Raw genomic sequence first — 20,732 nt, forward strand, 5'->3', positions numbered from 1 at the left:
TAGCGCGGGGGGAAAGAGGCGGGCCTTTTATAGGGATAGTTTGACAGACCGGTACACTGCAGCTGATGGAGGGGCCACGGGGTTTCCTCCAATTAGAGCAAGGGAGAAGACGTCATCGCGTTGCCATGGCGATGTTTATCCAATCACTCCCCCTGCTCTCACACGCTGTGGGCGCTGTAGCGTAGGCGTGGCACCCACTCCCTCCAGTTAGACATTTATCTTTCTCAAGTTTCTATTACTGGGTAAGTCTGGTGATAATCTTTATATTTCCCAGAGTCAACAAATTCCCACCAACAGACTGAACCATCAGTTATCTGATCCCACTCACGTGTATCCCAAATCGGGTATGGTTAAAGGACGCCCAGGAGGTGCCCAAATGAACTCTGACCATTGTTTTGAACACTGTTTTTCTTGCCATAATCATTCCTCTTCTTCATACTGACCATCAGAAGATCCCTTCATAATGCACTTACAATGTAAGTGATGGGGGACAAAATCCACAGTCCTCTTTCTGTGTAAAAATGTATTTAAAAGTATATATGAACATAATATGAAGCATCAGCCGTCCAAATTAGTCAAATCAAGTAGATATCTTTCAATATTACAGTCTTTTTAATGCTGAAGTCCCTCTTTTTGTCACTATATTTCCACCGCAGCTCAACTTCAGGTGAACCCTTAAATGCATTTTTGCACTTTTTTTTTGTGGACACTGTGGATTTTGATGAAAGCCACATTTGAATTATTACAGTGAGGAAAACTTCTTTCAGTGCCTCTTTCATAGAGAACATCAGGATTTACGGACAAAAAAATGGATTTTAATGACTTGTGCAGCCTTGTAAACTTATTTTGAGTGTTGTATATCAATGACTGATGTTTGAAAGATTAAATATTTGTATTATTAAATTATTAATTGTGATAGAAACTGATTGAACTATCCATTCAGTTATGCACTAATATGTATACTGCAGGCCCTTATTCATTCAGCTATACTGATGTTTATACTTTTGTCATTCATTGTAACAGGAGTATACTAAGTTATTACTATAGGCCTACTATGAAGCCAAGATTTAAAGCCAGAGTACACATTTAGTAATTGACTTCTATATCTATTTTATATTTATAGAAACTCTACAGATGAAGCTTTAATACACTTAAAAAATATGAATATAGTGTCAGTGTCTTGGTCTGTGTTCTTTGCTCAGTTATGTGTTTATATCAGGCTCTTTAATTCCACCTTGTTTGTGCTGCAATGAGATGAACTCTGAGGAGAAACAATAGAAATCTTACATGCAGGAGACTGCTATACTATAGAACAATTTTCAAATAATGTTTAGTGGTGACTGTCAAATTACATCTCTGTAAGCTAATGACATAACTGAAAAAAGTACATACAAATATATTACAAGCATATATTTTATTAAGTGTAAGACTGGCAGTCAGGTAAAATAACTTAAAACAACCATATTCTACAAACTGTGTAATCAGTCATTTTACCTGTAAACAGCCAAACTTTCCATTTACATGTTTTTTTTATTATTCAGTTGGTCTACATCAATGTGATATTACTGGCCAATATCAGCATCATATTATTTTGCACATCTCTGGACATTCCTCTGGTAACTTGATGACTCACTGTGCACCACGGTGGCAGGAGAGGTGCAGTTGAGGGTGTGGCGATCTCAGTCCAGTTGCAGACTGGTGCCAAGAATGAGTGCATTGTATTCCACAATACACTCACCGAGCACTTTATTAGGAACAATCTAATGCAATCTAATGCAATCCAATACAGCAGCTCTGCCATAAATTCTACTTTTACAAAATACATTTTCAGTTTTTGTTGACATTGTCGGAAAGGTAATAATAATATTTTATGTTTATTATTGAAGATGTAGTGGGTGGTGCTGGTTTACTGGAGTGCATAATGAAAAGTGTGCCTAATATTTTGCCTCCCTCATGCACGTATGTTAATGGGGTAGACAAAATATTAGGAACACTTTTCAGTCAACAGGACACTGTATCAGCAAACAGCATGATTTAAAATGGGCTAGCTTATATTGGCTAAATACACCAAAAATTAAAGTATGATAAAATAAAATGGGAGAAGGGTTACATTTTTTGTGAAATCCCAAAGGAAGCTGGATTCAGCATCCTAATTGCATTTGGCAAGAAAGGCTGTACATTTTTGGCGGTTCTTGTCTGTGCCTCCCTGAGAGTAACACTGTTGATTTTGATCTTTTTGTGAGATTTGTTGAGAGTAAGAAAAACATGGAATACATAAATATCAAAAAATATCACAAATAACAAATTCAATACAGTCTGTTCTTTTGTCATTTTGTTCAGAAAAAGTTACCAATTCAGAGACCTAGGCACCGATAAATAAGTGTAGCCTACACAGGTTCGTTAATTATATAATAAATAAATTAATAATCTCAAATTGCCGCCACTGACGCTGACATAAAAATAAATATCAAATGGGTTTTATTTTCCATCTTATGTCACATTAAATATGGCATTCTGTCCTTGTTCTTACTATTTTCTAAAAGGTATACTATGCAGGATTTGTCGGTTGGTGTTTGTAAACACACATCATTCAAAGTTGGCCCCTCCTCCCCGTCCTAACGCAGTGATGGTCAGCAAGCTAGAGAGTGAATGAAGAGAGCAAGTGGTGCTGGTGAGAACAAAGCCATGAATCAGAGAAATAAAACGTTATTTTCTGATTGTTTCACAGCAGTTATGTTCTAAAGGACAAATAAACATGCCCACTCTCTGCTCTGCATGTGTGTGTGTCAGTCAAACAGACACACTCGACAGCAGAGGAGCAGTACACAGAGGAGCAGTCCTGGGGCGGCCAGGCCTGCCCATGCTGGAATTAGTCTCTCCAGAAGAAATCAGCATCAATGCTGTTTTAATGCACTAGCTTACCGGGGCTCAAGACCCAGGCCTGACGACGTGAAAGGGGGATGCTTGAGCGGGAAATTTGAAAGGTTAGCATGCCAGCCAGTTTTTCAGTTTAACCAGTGACCGTGTTATCTGATGACTTTCAGCTGAATGTGTCATGGTTGTCGTGGTGACGGCAGCTGTTGAAAACACAAACAGAACATTTAGGTGTCCTCCTAAAATCCTTAAATTATTGTACGTTCCACACATTATATATTCATCTGGTTCTTTTTGTGTTACATCATGTAAATTAAATGGTGTCACCAACAAGACAAATTCACATTTCTTCACTTATTTTGCTGACATTAGTCTTTTTAAATGGCTTGCTTGAGATGAAGGTGATTAGAGGTGAAGATAAGGTGAGTAAATTTTTTGCCACCCTGTCTGCTCGTTCAAAGCACGCCTTCAATACCAATCAAATAGTGTGTAAATGCAGGTTTTCCAAGTTTGCCAGAATTCAACTCCTAAAGATGTTGGCAGAACTGAAGATCGCATTTCAGTGTAAAGACGTAGACTTCCTTGTTTGTCTCACATGGGACTCAGGATCAGCTGAGACTCTTGGAAGATGAAGCTGACACAGCTGAGGAAGACATTCTGCCATGTGCTGCCTCAGACTCTCCCAAGCCTGAATCTAGAGCTGACAGCAAGTTGACAATGATCAATGTGGGAAAGCAGCTGGCTCTGGTAGATTTTGAGACCAAGAACGATCAAGAACGATGTTCACAGCTTATTCAATAAACTAAGCCTAACAGAGAAATGTGTGACAGGTGCCAGCAAAACACTAAAAAAAAAAAAAAAAAAGTCCAGTGACGAGATCAGGAGGTTTTCGAGAGCATTGGCTGATAAAATGTATGATCATCTGTTGGCTGGTCAGACATAAAAGTCCCATAGTTCCACTGGGAAGAAGTCTGTCTGGCTCTGGAGGAACCTCCAGAGCTCAGAGATGACTTTTCTCCTTATGTTTTGTATGTAATGCCAGCAGGTGCTACTCTGATTGGAGATGGATCCAGTTAAAACAAGTCACAGCGAGGAAATGTCTGATGCATTAACTGACATCGATCACCTAATTACAAAAATAATGACCCCTCCAAACGAAAACAACATAACCAGACCAGAGTCCCATGAAGCCCTGACCTCGCTAGAAGAAAGTGATGTCATTAGGCCAGAGTCCACTGAAGCCCTGACTCCACCAGAGGAAAGCAACGTCATTAGGCCAGAGTCCGCTGAAGCTCTGACTCCACCAGACAAAATTGATGACACCAGGTCAGAGTTGACTGAAGTCAGTGACAGGCAGACTACAGCACCCACTTGTTCAGATCCAGAATTACTTCTGGGTTATGCTGAACAATTTGAATCCTGTACTGATGATGATTGTGACGACTACAACACCAAACTCCAGGTTGATAGTCAGCTTTTGACCACAAGCAATTGCAATTGCAAATTTGGCAACATCTATCTAATTTTGTATGTGCACAAACATTGTGAACATTCACTGAAATGATCTGTGAGTATTGAAAAAGACCCCACAATTGTCCATAATCAACCAAAGTAACAACATCAGCAAAAGAGTAAGAAGCTGTCATGAAAGAGAAAACTCTTGTTGCTACAGACATTTACAGAACTTAGTGAATAGTGGTAGTAGTAATAGTGAATCACTTTCAGTCTTATGTACAGGGGCCCAGAAATAAGTTACTGTAAAAAACACATATCCTGGTTAGGGCCTGCTAAAGAATGAACCAACTGTTTCATAAAAGTGTAAAGTGAATTCAATGTCCCAAATATTCAGTGGATATACTGTACGTTACATGACGCTAATACCCAAGCTGAACCAGACTTTTTGTTTTGTTAAGCTTCAGGTTTAGGTCAGGTGCGAGTTTAGTTATTTCTAAATGTAATTTGTGAAGAAATGTTCATCTTTCTCTCTCTGACTGTTCCAATTACCTGCATTCATGTGTGTTGTGTTGCAAGTGGAGAGGCAATGTCCAGCAGGAAGAGAGAAAAAGACAAGAGCGGTATAACCAATTTGTTCCATTGCAAATGGTCAGTAATGGATGAAACAAACCAAAAATATACTGTAGCTTCAAGGTCTGTGGTTGGGTCCGCGCCTCAAACTTAGCAGTACCAGTCCAGTTCAGTTGGGTCAGGCATGTAAGCACAATTGTTTCAAACCTGATATCCGCCTGACTACTGCACATAGCAGAAGAAACAACGGGAAATGTGAACATGAGCTATAGAAGCTGCCATGCTGCTGCCTAATATCCACACGAGCAGCTCAAAACTAGAGCTGAAGCCATGGGATTTCCCAACCTATTAACCATTGCTATTTATAACCATCTGGCCTACTGTGGACAAGAGACTCTTCATTTGAGATCACCATTTCTAATGACAGAAATAGATGCCTTAGTTCTTTTTTCCCCACTTAAATCTTTATTATCCAAAGATTTTCAACGTTGCACCTAGGAAATAAACGTAAAACAAATCAAAAGGGGGAAAAAGGAAGAAAAAACAGTTTAGGAAGTTCATTCACTTTGATGCAGTTCTGTTGATGAGTTTATTTGCAGTTTTCAATGACCAGCCATTGGTATTTTGGCAGGAGGGGCCACCTTCCCAATTTCCAATTTCTTGTAATAGATTTTTGACTTGCCATTAACAATATCTGTTGCTTCCCATCACATTTTCTTCAGGGAAATTACAAAGATATAGAACCATACAGCTGATAGGGACCTTATATCTTAGTATTTGTTTTTTTTAAGTTAAATGCTTATTATTGATGTTCAAACCTTGATATATTGTTAGAATTAGTCATTACTTTCCTCATATGTCATGATTTGGATCAAACCTTTCACTTCCATGGAGGGATCTTTTTTATTTCTTTCCTGAAATAATCTCTTAGTTGCAGGTATCTGTAGAATTCATGTGTCCCCAGATCAAACCTTTGCTCAAATTCTCGAGACTCTGCCGTTCTCTTTTTTCCAAAACACATTGAGTTGAAATTCCTTTTTACTGCAAATTGTTTAAATCCGTGGTCATACTGAGCTGGTTTGAAATCACTATTGTAACCTACCCATTTTAATACATTTACGTCTTTCAGAATGTTATACGTTAAACCGGATATCTAATGCATGTACTGTTATTGAAAACATGTGTAGGTTCTAATCCCCAGTCATATTTTTGAATTGGATATCAGCCTTTGTCTTTTTCCACATCTTTCCACTTTACCCCAAATGAGATGCCTTAGTTCTTAGCCTACAGAGTGAAATGTGGTAGCAGTAATTCAAATATAGACTTTTGAGTTGAGTGAGAGGACTTGGTCTTGTTGGAAAGTCAAAAAGCATGTTTCACTGAAGATACTGAAGTTGTAAAACCACCTAATTCAGAATACATGTCCACAGAGTAGAGTTCATCTATTAGATTTTTTTTTTCAAATCACTACCCTAAGCGGAGAGACAATTCAATGAAACTTCTGAACATCTATTAAAACTAGATTTAGATTTTTTTTAGATTAGCTGCAGTTACTCTTAAAATATGAATGGAAACTATTCATCAGTTTCTAAAAGTCTCTAAGTGAGTCTCTAAAAGCAAGCCTGCTGTGGTTAGCTTTGGACGTACACAGGATGCTAACCTTTATGTTCTTTCCTGTTTAGAGCAATGGTAGCTGTCATTGTACATTCTGGACCTGCACTGCTGACATAATGTGAAAGCAAGTCTTCATACGCTGTCCGTCTGTTGTCAGTGTTGACGCAGCACGTGGTCAAGTGCTGAATCTAATACCTGATGAGCTCTTTATAGGAAACATCTGCATGGCTTGACAGGAGCGGATGCATTCGCTGTGCAAAAACTGTTCTGTAAAAAATATCAGCACACGTACAACATTGGCTTTATCTTCAGCAAGAATGTTAACATTAATATTACTGATATTGAGAGCCAAACCTGCATCTGAAGTGCAACAAATTCTTTAACTTTTGAAGTCAGTTTTGGACTAGAGTTGGCATCTAATACTGTGGTTGCAAACCATCATTTGGAGCAAAGTTATGGTAAAAAAAAGAATCCATGAGAACAAGGAATACAGTATATGAGCAAAGCATTCATTTACACAATAAAATGTTATACTATCAATGTATTTTCTACACTAGACACTAGATAGCCTTTTACAGAAGATTCAATAGATGTTTTGTAGACTTGAATTACTTTTGTGCCCATTTTGAACCAGTAACTCAACATGTTTGGAGTGAATTAATTAAAATAAAATTGAATTTGTGCTGTCAACTGACTGACTTTGAATTGACTCTTAACTCAGGGCGTTTCACACCCAGCAGGCAGGTTTGAACAGTTTATTTAAGTGCTGAGGAGTTTTGTGTGTTTGAGGTTTAACATTGTTAGAACAAAAAACTTTTGAATTTAGATGAGCACCAGAAGAGAAGGTGTGAAAATGCAATAAATAACAGGCTCTGTTCCTTTCAAATAACTCAGGTCGATTTTTAATTCATTTGACTACAAGTGCAGACCTGCAGTCAACTGTGAAAAAGGAAAAATCAACGATGTTCTGCTTGATGATCATTCCCTATGACCCAGGTAGCGACTGCTACACTGTGGAAACGTCGTCCAACTGTTAACACAAAGAAGAAGGAAGTATGAAGATGTTATGCAAAGTGAGTGTCATCTTACCTGAGATTTAATCCTGTCTGTGTTTCTGTCTGAGTCACTTCCAGCTCAGGCCTTGTAAGCTCCAATTAGCTCAATTGTTGTCTGTCAGGAACGATAAATAATGCATCCGTGGTTACCTCGGGGATATATGACTAAGCACACGCCATCTATAAAAATATATATATATATATAAAAAAATATAGACTGTGATACAAGCAGATAACAATATAGAAGGAAAGCTGAGGCTGTTTTATGAGGCTGTTTGTGCTGCATGTCAAGCCCAAAAACATATACATTAATTTATCTCAAATAGGTTTTCCATATTATTTATATTGCTGGTTTGACATAGAATCATACAGTTTCATTATGTGGATCAAAGTCTCATGTTTTCAAAAAGAATTATTGACCAATCAGTGAGGTTTTCTGGCTGCATCATGGTTAGACCTGAAACAAGCTGCACAGGACCCCAGTACGTCTGCTGACCACATTGATCTGTAAAGTGTCAAAGAAACTGAATGAGAGCGGTTGCCATGAAGACATGTTTCAGTGACCATCTAGACCTAAGGGTTTCTAAACATTATGTAAGCCCACGCCTTTTCATGACCTTAGCAGCTTGTCAGTCCGCTTTCCTCTGTGACTAAGAGGTAAAGCAAGGTGGGGAACAAGCTTGTACAAAGGTCAGAGTGAGAAGGTTTGTATTATGTAAGAGAAGGAACTGGATCAGACCTTTAAAGAGGGTGACTGAGTACTTAGAAATTGCCTTTATTGTTTTCCCAGCAACACATGCTATCTCGTGTTATAGCCTGTAAAGCCGTGCAATAAATGAGTCAGTTATTAGCGAGTAATGCTATACGTATACGTGCTGTATAATGTGTATATAGGCATTAATACACTCACAAGGCACATCTGTTGTATTCTACAAGCAAAATGATAGAAGTCTGCAACAAATAAACACAAATTAAAAGATATGCCTGGTGATATTCCCTATTTTTTTTATTAGCAACAATTAACTGATCCTATTATTGACTGTGTAGCCAAGCCTGATATACCATACATATATACATACATGCTCTTTCTTTACAATGAACATGTACACTGTAGTTGACAAAACAATCTTGCCTCAGGGCCCATTTAGCTTGGAGCTTTTGACCATATCACATGATCCACCGTGATCCAGGAGACTGAGTCATGGAATTGAAATGTGCTTCCTGCTACTGTAAATCCTTACTAGAGCACCACGTCCACAGCTGAAAATAGTCTCCAACCAATGCACTTTCTACTCCTGTTTGAGTCTACAAAGAAAACACACAATATATTTGTGAGCTATCTTTAAACATTTACATCTTCAACAGGATCCAAAGCGGAAATTAGACACCTGTCAATATTTGCTCGGACACATGTCAGTTGAACTGCGACTGCTGTGGCGCTCTGCCAGAACGGTGGCCACGGCAGAATGTTTAACTGAAAATAACTGCCAATGGCATATTAGGATTATCCTTATTATTAATTAAAAGACACAGAGTTTCATGGCAAACCCAAATACAATATAGACTCAAAATAGAAAGCTTCAACTTTAGGGACGGATAGTAGCATTAACTCAGTTTAAAGAAGTTATACAGCTTGTTTAATCAAACTCCTATGTTATGTTTGTCCAAATCACTAGTCCTGTAAACAGATATTTTTGTTTAGTTATAATTTGAAACATTTAAGCAGACAAACATATGAAATTAAGTTTCCTTACACTGAGTCTGTGCCTATTTTGCTAAGCTAGAGCGGTAAAAGCCAACTCAGCTATCCATAAAAAGCTTACTGGTCAACAGACTGAGAATTCAGGCTACACACAGATTTCTTTTTCTCTTCAACATGTCAGCAAACACTGAACTTTAATTTACTGATGGTAGTAAATTTGATATGTAATAGAGCGGCCTTTTGAACAGCTGTCTGGAAGTAACCGCTTTAACATGCCTGGCCATGCGACATGACATCATGGTATTACTTTGTTTATGACAGACAGACATCTGATCTCATACAAATCAGGCAACAACATTATCTGATTTAATTTATATTTATTTAGGCTATTTGTTGTAACTCAAAGTGATGAAATATAAGATTCAGCCCTCCTCCCCACTCCAATAATTTTCGTACTTTACCTTACTAATGTTGTTTGTGAATGTTGTGATTTAGTCTCTTTATTGTCTTTTTGTGTGCTTGGACATCTAAAAATAGTCTGTATAATGTTCAATAATAAAATGCTTTGCGCTTGTCTATGAAAAGAGCATTGATGAATTGGACAGGTTTCATGCTTTATTAAAAGGACACGCATATCCTTCTCATTCAAAGACAGAGAAGCATTGATTTTAAAACAATCTATTACAAACCATCCACTAGCAAATGTCATAAAATCACATGCAACTTGTGCACACACATAACCTCACACACATACACACACACACACACAGGGAGCACTTTAATGCTTTCTCATCTCATTTCACCTCAGATGTGCTGTGGATGTGCTACTGCAAATGGACTTTGTAAGTTTCAACAGCACATTTACAGTGTGTGTGTGTGTGTGTTTAGAGCTGCTGATGGCAAGAGGTTGAATAATAGATGAGAGACGAAGCTGTTTCGTAGACCTCATTAGATTCTCGTGTATAAGAAGCATCACCTTGTCTTTGTAATAGACTGATTTTAACAATAATTTACACAATTAATTCTCTAATGTGGCTACTGATTAGAAATTTGTATCAATACATTTTATTTATCATTTAGTGGGTTGTGGCTGCTAAATGACTCACTGTAAGAGTAGACGGTGGTCTCCGTTCCACACCGTACAGTGGTGGGAGGTCGTCGCATGGCAATTAGGCCTCTGTGCTCCAGTTCACAGCCCATCTCTCGGCTCTAATTAGAGGTAATTAAAGCACCCTTAGCCTTCCTGTCACTCTCCCTTACACAGACACATACAAACACAGATGCAAGCACACACCAGGATTTCAATAAGGTCTAGGCTCTAATTAAATCCAGCATAGAATGTCACCGAATTATCAAGTAGGATTTAGACTCTGCTCGTTCCATTTTAGCGATGTCAAAGTGCCTTTTCCTTGCAGCCTGTGCCGTTTTCCAAGGCTCTGAAGTGCTTCACTTATCTCTCCACACACTGGAAATTAGCTTCTGTACATTTGCATCCACTGCTTTTTAAACAAAGGCGATTTGTTAAGGCATATGTGGAAAATATAGTGCTGCAACTGCTGTGTGTGTATGTGTGTGTGTGGTAGTTAGCTTGGTATGCAGGTTGCATTCACTCTCATTCTTTGACTGCTTATATGAATAATGCATCATCTGGGCTCACTAAGTGCACATCGCTGTAGAGATTCTCTCTTTGCAACACCAAAGCTCCATATATATGTGTGTGTGTGTGTGTGTATGTGTGTTCATATACATGTCAGTCTTTCTGTCAAATAGGATATACGTATTGCAGCCATCACTATATAGCATCAAAAGTCATATTTGATGAAGGTCATGCTTCTCCCCTCAGTCTATAAAAGATTTACAGTTCAGTCAGTCGGTACGGTACCTTGTGATCTTGTAGGAGAGCAAATACATTTATATTGTGGCACCCTGAGAAAGATGAGTAATCATCCTTAGATGCCCAAAGGGAAAGGAAGACCTTCATCAGATGATGGTTCATACATGTTTCCCTCAACAAACCAAAATTTGCACATTTTAAATTACTTACATTTAATTCTACTGCCAAAGGAGTAAATATGACTCCAGGATAAAGGCCACATGCAGTATTTGAGTTGGCACTTGAAAATGCAAACATCAATGACCTCTGCAGTTTATATTTAGATCTAAAGAAGAGTTATAGGATTGTGATGATGACTGACAGTAGCAGAAAGTAGCAGAGAGGTCACGGCACAATAACAGCTGCAGTTTCAGTCACTGATAACATCGTCTCCTCCCTAGATAAAAAAACTATTTTGTGCTGCTCTCTTCATTGATACCGTTGATCATAAAATCCTACTCCATAAACTATAGTCCATAGGTTTAGATGAAGCCACACTTAATTGGCTCCACTCTTACCTTACATAGAGAATTCAGACTGTTGTTACTGATGGTGCTCAGTCAAACCCTCTTACCATCAGGCTCCACCCAAGTCCAGGCCCTGACTCGCCTTCAGTCTGCCCGTGATGCTTTCCAATTAACACTCCTCAATCACAGACTATTATTACTATTAATCACACATGTTCTCCACATGCACCAGTGACTCTGACTATCCTGCCTTTACAACTTTAAATGGCACCCATATTATTCTTGCTGAGTCATACACATACTTAGGAATTTGGCTTGTAAGCAGACATCATTCAAGATTCATGTTCAACATTTGACCCAAAAAGGAAAAGCAAGCTAAGCTTCTTGTATAGAATTAAAGGATGTCTGTCTTGTTCTAGCTGTAAGACTATTGTTCAGTCAACCTTCATGTCTGTCCTTGACTATGGTGATATTCTGTATTGTCATGCTGCCCCATCAACACTTCAGCAGTTTAACCCTGAGTGTCATAGTGCATTACGCTTTATCACAAATGACAAATTTCATACTAAATTTTGTTCTCTATATCTCAAGGTTGGTTGGACTTCCTTACAGTAAAGAAGAAATAACCATTTCATGTTATTTATTTATAAAGCTTCTAAACTACCTCACATCTCCTCCCTCATTTAAATCTAGTAACTACAGTAACCTCTAAGATTTTTAAGCTTTATTATCTGATGTTATGATTCTTGTCAATGTTTTTATTAATTCCTCGTTTATTGTGTAGTTGTGTTGTTTGTGTCTGCTGATTGTGTTCTTGTCTTATGAATGTTTCTTGTTCTCAGGTCTCTCTTGGAAAAGAGATCTTAATCTCACTGAGACTGCCTGATTTAATAAAGATTAAATAAAAATGAAATAAAAAAAAGTCCTCTGTATTTTGACACATGCTATCCTCGCTGACTGACATGGTTAACTGAAAAAAGCAGAGTTCATCCAAAAATAAAAATGAAGCGTGAGCAAGTGACAGGTTTGTGTCAAACTAATGGGTTTACAATCATTGGGACTAATGAAAAATGGTGAATATCAACCATTAGCGTAAAAGGTGCTAATTGGTCTTTGCTACTGAAGTATTCCTCTATGTAGCCTAACAATCATTATTTAAGCAATGTATTGTGATTTTGGAAAATGTTCAGAAAGGATATCTGTAAAAAAAAAAAGATTGATTATTGAACAAAGTGATTTCTAATGTTAAATACTTAAACTGCTATAGTAGATGCTATAGTCACTTTAAATAGGGAAATTCATTTACAAATTCATTCAAGTCCAACTGTTGATGGTGTGAACTAAGACTGATTATTCATGTAATGAATGCTATGCATACATGCAGAAGAACTTTATTGAATGTGTAGCATCAGATTGAGCCTTTGTATTCATTCTGCACACCACTACAGCTGCAAAGCAATTACTCTTCCTGCAAATAATGTATGCAAGTGATCCAACGACTAAATGCAATGCACATATAAAGTCCTGATGCCACCTGCGATACAGAGTGGTGCAATCATCTTGACTCCCATTAGTCTGCTTCGGAGATAACATAGTTTCAGTGTGACTTTGTTGAAAGTCACACATTTTCTTGCTTTGTCGTCATGGTTTGAATCCAAAATTCTGTGCTCAAAGGAAAATGGAACAAGCACCTTTAACAGGTTTTTAAATAGATTTAAGCACATACTGGCAAAGGTTGCTATCTGATGGGACCACATGTTTATTGAGTTTAATTCAGATGCAGTACCCTTCAAAGAGTGTCCTCTGTAGTCTTTGTCGCCTCTCCTTTTACCACCTGCTCTGCTTTATAACGTATGGAGTCTGCTGAGAATAATTCTCCCTCCCATCTCTCTTTTTCTCTCACCCTGTGTTGCTCTCCAGCCTGGAAAGGCTGAGTCAGTTAAAACGTGTTCAGGCACACACATGCACTTGCTCATCACTGGAGGAGAATCATGCTGCTTATTCAGAGCCGTGCCCATTTTCCCCATTATGTTCGTTTTCTGCATCCTTTTTGTTAACAAAGCATTTCAAATAATGTGGCTATACACCGTCCCTCCCACAGCAGTCTCATTCACACACAAACAACATGCTGCAGCACTCCCAGCATCAAACCTGTGCCTGCTAAGCATCATTCCACCTCGCTGCAGAGCGGAGTGGCAGCTGACTGCAGAAGAGCCCCGAGCAAGGCACGCTCTGGCCAGATTTTGCTCCTCTCTGTCGGGCTGCTCCATCTGAGCCGGAAGACGTGTAAGGAGGCAGAGAGGAAATGAAGAAAAGTGAAAGGTCATCATTACAACAAATGCTTCGGATTTTATTGCTGTAGTCGATCGAATGCTATGGCAGTCAACTATTGATGATGTCTGTGGTGTAATTAGTCTCACAGCCGCACCAGCCAAGTCAGCTGTGGTGTTATTGGCCTGGTCCAATAACAGGTCAATGTCGAATAGAGTGAAGTTACCATTAGATGCTGACGTAGAGGCTGTTTTATCACTGTCTCCATTAATCCTGAAGTTAGAAATGCAAGGAAGCCAATCTCCACCTCAGCAAAACAGAGCGCTACAGTAAAGTTGAGGTCAAGAGAAGAGCAGAAAACTGAAAATCAATGGCCTGTCAGGAGACATGATTGCTCTTTAACAATATCAGATCTCAGATGAACACAAAACTATGTTGCAGTGGTTTGAGAACTTTTGAGACTTTATCACTTAATTTGGCTTAATATTACTTCGGTCCAGCTTCCAAACTATGTGGCATCATCACGAAGGTGGAGTAGAAGATTCTGTAGATAAATAAGCCCTAAAATAACACCCAGGCTAGATAAACGTCATGTAAAAGATATCATGGTGATGATGTAAGACAACCAAGTAATGTTATTAGTGCAAAAAACAGGTTTGTTTCAGAAGTAGACTTTCAGGGTTTTTTTAGTAATGTGACAACTTAAATAAAACCTGCTTTATCTCTGATTTTTTCTCTACAGTGAGTTGTATTCTAATTTTTTTATGCTTTCTTTGACAAAACACATATGATGTCACATATTCAAGGCATCATAAACCCCAAAAAGGGGAGAGAAAGAGAAAAACAAGTGAGGGGAAAAAAAGGGAAAAAGTCTAATAATATGAGCTCAGCACATGTAAATATGTATTTTATTCCAATTCACCGAAGAGATGGAAGTAATGACAGAATGCCAGATATATATAGAAAGAAGAAAATAAATTAATAAAACGTGGTGTATCTTTAGGGATCTTTAGCTTTCTGCTGTTCTCAGCAGGGATTTTTTTGAGACTTCATAAAGTGGCACATTTAGACCCTATTTGAACTTGAAATGCATCCTGGGTGATGGGATCACAATTGGACAGCGCTAAATACAAGTGTAAATGACCACCAAGATGCATCCCAGACGAGGATGTAACAGGAAAATATGTCATCAATGCAGGACGTGGTGGTTGTTTTGGTGACAGTGTGCCAACGCCAAATGACTGTCCTGCCAATCTCAACAGTTGAAATAGCCCGTGCATGTATATTAGTTCTTGAAACATTTTTGTTTTCTTAGCTAGTCCGTGCAAAACAAATCTGGAGCTTGTCTGGCGACAGACTGACGTAATAACTGTGCACGGGTCCTTTGACCTTCTAGCAAAAGTGACGTAGGCAGTAACAAAATCTGAACACAAGTGGTCAGCTGGACACGTGGGAGACAAATGATAGAGAAAGGTGGGAGCGGCGATGTGTCTCAGCTGTTCACTTGTGTTCGAATCACTGAAACGCATTTTAAATCCAAGTGTAAACAGCCTCTTGGTAAATCAGTCAGCCTCAGATATGGAAGTGACTCAGCAGTTTCAAAGCTGCAGGTTTGATTGAGCAAAGACTTCTGTCAATGGAGTATTTACGCTGTGATCACAGAGTCTGGTAGACTTATTGCTCTGATGGATTGACTGCAGTTGGCTAAATTATGCTGATTTTACAGTGTATGTGGGGGGGAGTGGGGAGAGGGGGCATAAAACAGCATGAAAACTTGAATCATCCCACACCGGATGATGAAAGCTGGCGTGATTCAACCTTGTTGTAGCAGAGTTTGGCGATAGTGTGGAGGAGGGAAAAGGTGTTACACAACAAGTGGGCTTCCAATACTCCCACCCAGTGTGCTACAGTAGCAGAGACTCAGCCAAATGAAGCAGTGATAGGAGTAGGCTGAAGTGCTCTTCTTTCTCTCTCATTTGCCATCTGTCTCTATCTCATTGTTTCATTTTCATCCCTGCTTTGCGTTCAATATATTTTTGCTTTGTGCTGCTGGCGTTGCAAAGATATAACAGACTCCCATCTCCGAAACATCCCTTTATCCGTGTAGTAAGCATTGTTTGCTGTGTGTTTGCAAGCTACACACCCAAAAATGCCAACACTGTGAGTGCATGTTGTCAGGAGATCAGACAGGAGTGCTGATAGACTCCTGTGTCGACCTGCAGAGATGAGACGCAGCCAGCACTGCACAGGAATGCAGCCAAGAATGAAGGAAGGTGGAAGAGACGGTGAAAAGAGAGTGAACGCATTCTCCCAGGAAGTACGCATGATGAGGACGTGTCTCCTGAGGGGAGTAGCATTGGTGTGCTTGTAGCAGTGCATTTTTTAGTGGTAGCAGCAGGAAATGTATAAACATCTGATATATGTTTAATCCCTGGAGTGCTCTGGTTAAGCATGGAGCATTGTTTGAATTTGAAATATCTGTCTTTGTTCCCAAGTTTGATATTATTAAAGAGCTGTAAGTGATTCTTTCAGACAATAAAACATTGCTGAAGCATGCTCTCTGGCTGTCATACAAGCCTCTCCCTTCCTCCTCTGTGGTTAGGTAAACTGAAATGGAAAGTTACTAAAGCTTTTATGATATGTCGGCCACTCCCTGTGGTTTCCCCCCAAGGTGAGGTGAGTGGTACACTGCTGTGTCCCGCACAGTCAGACTCGGTAATGTGTGACGGGGTTGTGTACCATCTGTGGCTGCAGAGCGGATGAGCAGATTATGACCAACAACATAGCATACAATATGGCATAATTTCAAAGTGCACAATCACGTAAAAATATCCTCTTTAAGTAATTCATGAGTCATCAGAGGGCAGGGCTCAAGCATTGGGCCAGTAGGCAAGCAGACACCGCCTTGACTGTGCTTCAACATGCCCAAAGAGAAAGCTGCTGCAGATAAATTAAAGACAAATAATGGCTATGTGATTTATAGATCGATTTGTATACTTGATATATCGACTTTTGAAAAAACAATTGAGAAAATGTATTTATTTTAGTAGCCATTGTAGAAGCCTTCTTCACCTATGATGTAATAAGAAATGACATGTTACACAATCTCCTTTCAAAACTACTGTATGTCAAAGGTTAAAAAAAACAAAACAAGAAAGAAACACCCGGCTACTGTACAGTGTGTGTATAGTGGACGTTTTACCACGTTCCAAGTTCCTAGGCCAGTACATTAGTTTTGACTTGTGTTCTACTGAATTAAATCCAATTTTTGGTTTTATACTTACAATTCCACAGGAAGCAAACAGCCTGGTCTATTACCTACATGATGTTGTATTCAAAACTGTAACACACACGTTATTACCCGCTATCTCATGTACACATTAAACATGTTATACACAGTCAAAAACCTGTTTTGATCTGAACTTATTTGTAGATTCCTCCACATCTTAGTACCATGTTTTTGGGTCATTTTATGCACATGCACATTAAAACTACCTTACAGCACTATCCACTGTCGCAAACAATAAAAATATAGTATACTGTATACATAACCTTAGCAAAGTCCGCCTATAATCCGCATATAATCTTAAAATATACTTGAACTGTACATAAACTGTTGCATGAACCTAAATAATGTTAGACCATATATAGCGTGTGATTACAACAGACACAATTTACCAAATACCAATATGTGTCTATCTATATGTGGTTCTTACATCGTGTAAGCCCTCAGTCAAAGTGTCCCTATCCTTGTGCCATCATATCATGCACACCACCAGCAGGACTCCCAGAACTGGCCAGAGGGGCTTTTCCAGTGCAGCGGGGCGCTTGGCTCCAGACCAGAGTGATGATGTCAGCTCACTGCATAGAGGTCACAAACTCAATTATTCACAGGCATGCCTCATTTTGGATCAATATATTGACTGCTAGGTTTGGAGTATATTCTAGTGCACAGTTTGCTGTGCTGGTCTGCACTATTATACTCTGGTTTCCTGGTGCTCTCTGAGATGTTAACATACATGCGTGTTCTATATATATCTGGTTTCTTATGCAAACCACAAGGGTTTAATCGAGGAGAAAACCTCATTGTTCCCACAACAAAAGACAAAAATGATGTGACCACAACAAGCCCTGTTTTTTTTTAAATACACATGACCAACAAAGCTGCAGCATAGCTGACTGGAAAACTAGCGAGCTTCACAAAAACATATTCACACAGTAAGGTGCCTCTCTAACCATGGCATCATTAGCATGGGCCAGATGAAATGGTTTGAGGGGTTGTTGTTAATTATTAGGTGGTTGAGTCATGCAAACAGCAGAAGAAAGGTCACAGGGAACAGGGCTAATTTTTAATGATCAAAGCCACCCTGCTATCATTTCCAGCTAATATTCTGATACTACTGTTACGTAATGCAAAATGTGAGAGCAAATTCAGCGACTCTACACACACCCACACGCTCAAAAAAACACTAGCTCATACGTGCATATACTCGCCCACGTCGTCCCTTGTTCTGCAGTAGATTACAGCTTGTAGCGCTTGTAAAAAACAGAGCAGGCCATCATGAGTTTTCATCCCATCCTCCTCCCCTCTTCCCTCCCCTGATTATTCTAACTGACAGTGCACTCTGTCTTTTCTGGGTTGCCTCTGCAAGCCTCTGGGGCACAGATTGGCACGGAGATAAACTTAGCAACAGCTAGCCGGGTCAGACTGCAGCCCTAATAGAGAGAAGGAGAGAGAATGAGGAAGAGTGAGTAGGGGGAGGGGTGGGGGAGATTGTACCAGAATATATGAGACACAGCAGGTAAAACAGGTCAGCTTTCCCACTGAAATTACTGACACGACAGTTAGTTCTGTTGGCTAATTGAACATTTTACAGGGAATACAGCTGACAAAGAGAAAAAGCTAAACAACATTATAAAATGTGCAGTTAAAATCTTGCAATCTGATTGGTTGATAGCCATGGTAATGAGTGTATACTATGGCTAAGACGTTTAATGTCCTTTTACAGTTCTAATTTAATTATCACTCTACGGCTACTGTTAAAATGTTGCCCGCAATCTGTGAGCAAGCAGGGACGATGCAGAGATACATCAACCACTGTCTCCGCAGCATCATGGTGCAAAAGCTTTCGGATGTGGGCCTTGAAGCAAGAGAAATTACGTCTGTAAGCGGGCACAAACGTCAGAGCTCTCTAGAACTTTTGGCGACTAAAGCTTGTTGTCCGGAGAAGGTGGAGCAGCATCCTCGCCGGACCAAGCAATGCATCTCCTAAATAATTAGTAGGCCTAACGTTATTGCAAACACTTTGCAACGTGACCCCAGTGATGTTGGACAGTTTTTCCATGGGTGTACAATTAATGGGAATATTCAGATTAATGTGAATAAATAAACTCTGGTTAGATTGCTGACTAGCTTGAACATTAGTTTAGCAGCTTACTAATGTTGCATAGCAACCGCAGACAGCCAGGAACTACTTTCTTGTGAATGACTTTTGTAATGTAAATGTTATTTAATAAAACGGTTTTTACTGGATTGTGTCTATAATTTCTGTATTTTCAATATCTCACTCATGGCTGTGGTATATTGTGATTAGATCACAGTGAAGGGGGTTGAACAATGCTGTGATATAATCACAATATAGCCTACCATAGATAGTCATGAGATATTGTTTAAGTATTGCACTCTTGAGGATATACTGTACACACATCAGCAGGTTAACTGCTTTCTTGGAGAGTTAGATGAGTAGATTGATATCACTCTTATATGTTTGTACGCTAACTAGCTAGCTATAATCAGACCTCTGTCCAAAAGAAACAAAATCTGTCTACCAGCACCTTTCAAGTTCCCAAATGAACTTGTTTGTTTAATTCGAACCCTGCCAAACAATAGTGGGGCACATATTTCACCACAAGGTGTTATTTTTAAACGTTATTTAGTGAAGTAAACTAAGCTGAGCTGCAGCTGGCTATTAGCTTCATATTTACCACACAGGCATGAGAGTGGTATCTGTGTGGCCTCGTCTTATCGCTCGGTAAGTAAATAAGTTCAGTTTCCAAAATGTCCAACTATTTCTTTAACTTGGCTCACTGAGGGCTTTTGAGTGTATGTGTGAGTGTTTGTATGGGGGTGTATTTGAATGCCACACAGGCCTCCACCATACCGAGGCCCTTCAGCTCAAGTGTTTGTTGTAGATACCATTGAGCTGCTGACATTTCCTCTTCAACATTACCCTTGCATTAGATATGATATTAGAGGCCGTCTCCCCTCTCATGTCCTATTGTGAGCCTCTTTATCTCAGTGTCTACCTTTTATTTTCTGTCTAATGTGATTTATTATCATTCTATGAATTGATACCTGCTTTCTCTTTACTCTTTTCTTGATTCCTATTCTTTTGTCTTTCTTACCTCCTGCTTGTCACAATAGCAATGCACCGGGATGTTTTTAGGTTTTGAAAAGATCTGGAGCTAAGCTCCAGCTCTCAAAGAACTTCAGTACAAAGTCAAGAGGTGACTTGGCGAGGTGTGATGTCACCAGAGTTGCAGCTTACGGTCGGCCCCATCTTTTCCATTTGGAGCCAGGACCTTCCAAATATGGAGTCTGGAAACACCCTCCTACCTCAGATGAAGCTAATGCTAGCTTACTGGGAACACCGAGTGGTGCATACTTGGGCTAACCTTAGCTAACTAACACGGCAGGTATTGTTATAAAGTAACATTAAACCATAGACTGTATATAAAGATGGACATCATGACAGCTCCCCAAAAGTGAAGCTAAAATATTTTGATTGCCCCCTGGTGGCTGACTGCAGTATAGGTCATAAGTCTCGCCCACTCCATGTTAGCGGATGGGA

This window comes from Thunnus maccoyii, chromosome 16 (genome assembly GCF_910596095.1).
Source record: "Thunnus maccoyii chromosome 16, fThuMac1.1, whole genome shotgun sequence".
NCBI lineage: Eukaryota > Metazoa > Chordata > Actinopteri > Scombriformes > Scombridae > Thunnus > Thunnus maccoyii.